The sequence below is a fragment of the Thalia democratica genome, chromosome 1 (genome assembly GCF_965202585.1).
Source record: "Thalia democratica chromosome 1, ktThaDemo2.hap1.1, whole genome shotgun sequence".
Classification (NCBI taxonomy): Eukaryota; Metazoa; Chordata; class Thaliacea; order Salpida; family Salpidae; genus Thalia; species Thalia democratica.
The window spans coordinates 81,644,780-81,648,252 of record NC_139165.1 but is presented as its reverse complement, the minus strand read 5'-3'; the positions used below and the strand labels follow the sequence as shown (position 1 = coordinate 81,648,252).

At 31.4% G+C, this 3,473-nt stretch overlaps 1 pseudogene; it reads right to left on the bottom strand.

The window, feature by feature from the left end:
• Window positions 1-1,059: 1,059 nt before the first annotated feature.
• Window positions 1,060-2,049, bottom strand: LOC145840238 (splicing factor Cactin pseudogene; annotated as a pseudogene).
• Between the last annotated feature and the right edge of the window lie 1,424 nt (window positions 2,050-3,473).

Sequence of the window (3,473 nt, the reverse complement as noted above, 5' to 3'; positions counted from 1 at the left end):
CTTGTGCAGATAATCACTTTTTAAGAGATTCACATACTATTATTTATACTATTTTAAATGTATTTTTGAAAGTTATAACTTTTAAAGTAATTGTGCTATGGTATAAATTTAAAAAATGCTTCTTACTAACTGCGTACAAAGGTACCACTATATATACCTAAAAGTAGCTGATGAGTAATTAATTATTTCATACCACTTATAGTTTTAATTCTTTTAAATTAAGTCTCCTTTCTAATAGCTTAAAGTATGTATAGTCGCAGATAAGCTACAAAATGTTTCAAACTTATTTTGACATTTTTTTCCGAACTATTACTTGGTTTAGAACGCTTTGATTTTTCAAAAAGCAGAATAGCTTCTTTTTTTTGTTTCATAAATTATAAACAATAGTTAGAACTACTAACCAATACTTGAGCAAAAAAAAAGTTTTTGAACAGGTAGATAAAAGCAGTATATTCTTTACATAGTTTCACTTTCAGAAGAAATTTTAAACATAATACGATTTCAAGTAATTGATCTAATAAAATAACTTTAATTGAAGCTTAATACTTACGCTAAATTCTATTTGATGGATTTTTTGAATTTAATTTTATTAGTAAAATTAGTTCAATCATAAATAAGTACAACTAATTTGACTACTTAAATATAAAAAATATTCAAGATTCATATAAATAAAAACCAAAAGAAATTAAAACACTTTATCAACGTTTTTCATAGAACAAATATTTTGAAAGTATAATGTATGTATTTAAAAAAAAAGAGAATTAAAAAAGAAGTTTAAAATTCATATTATAGTTAAAAAAATTGAATATGACGTAAAGTTTACTATACTTTATTCAATTACAAAATTTTTAAGGGAGACAAAATAATTTGCAAAATTATCATAAAAAAGTACATAAATTGACCTAATAAAATACTTATTCAAACACTAAATAGTACGTTTTTTGATTTTTTTAATAGTTTTAAACGAATTATTTGAATAAAATAGTGCTTAAAATTTTTTAATTTCAAATAAAAAGCTACAATTCTGTTTAACAAAAGAACTAACAAAATGTTTAAAATTTATCTTCTGTAACGGTATCTTTTGAAGTTGAACCACAGCTGTAAGGTTGTATTGATGAATTGGCATTTAAACCCGTGCTTGCGATCCCACTCATTTTTAACTATCTTGAAAGCGATGTCTTCGTAAGGAGCACCGGCGCTGAACCTCAGTATGGAAACATCCGGGTTCGTCGGGTCGTCGGTGATATGATACTGAGGAGTTTCAGTCGGGTCGATCAGGTCAGGATAAAGTATGTTAAACTTGTAACCCTGCACAGTTTTTGGCGGGGGGTTGTCAACATCGTAGTGTGTTCGGTTGTATCTGTTCCACTCAAATCCAGTTTGCACCTTGTTGAAGAACCTCGGCTTCTTAGGCCTGTATTTATCAGCCCGCAATGCGACTTGGCTGCTCACCTCTGTCATTCCGGTTTTGTTCAAAATCTTTCGTTTTTCTCCTATCATCTGCTTGTCGTTATTTTCTCCGGCAACAACGACACCCTGTGACAGTTCCTTCAAAAGCACCGGCGCGTAGCCGAGCTCTTCAAAAACCTGCATGCAAGCTATTTTATTGCTGATCACGTCATCAGTGTTTTGCGTTACGTCACTGCTGGTCGAAGGTGCCTCAGAACTTTTAGGTTTACTCAAGAGGGGAACCTTTGTCTGATGTGGTATTTTGCTGGTACCGTACTCGTCGATATCTTTCTCGTTGCTTTCCAACATGTACTCGTAGTTTAGTGTTTCCAGCTTCGTTTTGAGGTGTTCGTGATGATTTTCCCTTCTCCTGGCTTTTGCCGCGAAGCAGCCCGTCATCTTAAGCACGTACTCCCAGTAGTTTGCATCCGAAGACTGATTTAGTTTCATCTCAATGACTCTTCTTATTTTTACCATCTTTTTGAACGTCTTTCCGTTAAACAGGTCTTTCACAAACGGCTTTGCTTTTTCGTTAATTCCGTACCTCCCGCCGCTAGACTCTCTCAGGTTTTCTAGCTCACATTTAGTAATGACTGTCATATCTTTCCAAAACTCCTCGTTCTTTCATTGTTCCAGTTCTTCATAAACCTGGATGTCTAGCAGCAAGTTTTCAAGATCCTCTTTAGTCAAGTCGTACAAGTAAGTGAACGGCTCGCAGAGATCAGTGAGGTCTTCTGCACCCTCTTAAAAGCTCAGCACGTACCTGACGAGCAGATCGATCGGCTTCACTCTCCCTTCCTTGATCCTGATCTTGTTCCCCAGTTTCGCACGCTCCAAGAGGAACGCACGTTCTTGAGACTCTGAGTTCTGAGAGTTTTCAGCTTCTCTATCAATTAGCATATATTCTTCGCACGCCTCTTGTTCTTTTTTTTTTGCATTCTTCGCTTTTTTATTATTTCTAGTTCTATTTTGTTGCATTCCTATTTTCTTTTTACAATGTTCTTCTTTTCTTGACTTGACAAGTTTTGCAACCCTTCTTTTAGGAGTTTCTTATCCAAAATAAAGGGTTGTGGTAAATTAACATCTTCATAGGAATTGTAAGCATTTGCGTGCCCCATGCTTTCTTTATCCCAGCCTATTTTTTGTCTTTCTTTCACGTTTTTTTCTTTCTTTTTTGATAATCTTCTTGCTTTTTTATGCTCGGAATTTTCCGCAGCCTTTGACAACTGTTTTGCATTCTTTTTCTTTTCTATACTTTTGTTTGAAATGTTCATAAGTTTTATTTAAATCTGTAATAAAATTCTCTTAGTTTATTTTTTATAAAAACTGTATATATATATAAAACATTGTAATTTATAAAACTATGCCATAGGTTTATAAAATACAATACACTGTTTAATTTTTTGCCAAGCACCAAACTTAAAATTTGGTTGGGTAACAATTGATTTGTTTTACATTACTTCTAAAAGTTTGGTTTTCTTCCATGTTTTACACAAGTTTTTTATTTCTCTTTTTTTGTATAAAACTAAGCTCAATGTATAGATTTTTTTTATGGAACAAAACTGCAATAAAATATTCAAATGCTAATTTAAATGTGATGCAACTCTAAGCAATATCAGGTTTGCTAAGAATTTTTTTTTAGATTAATAAAAGTACAAGTTTTTTAGTTGAATTTAAGTATAAGATCAAGTTTAAGGTAAAATGTATGTTAAAAAGAATAAATATACTGAGTAGATACTGTTGTGTTTTTTTGGATACGTTTTACACCAAATAAAATAATTGGTTTAAAAAAATATTTATGATATATTTTTGTTGCTGATTTTAATTTAATACTTTTAACTAAAAACAATTTGTAGTCTATAATATTTTGTTTCAAAGTTACAGGTTTTTCCAGTTCTTTTTTACCTTATATGTCGAATTCCAGGATTTCATACTATTTAGTAAATCTATAAACTTAATTTGTATAGTTTTTTTTATCCTAAATCAGTCTTACATCCTAAGCTGTTACTCATAGCTGTTATAGA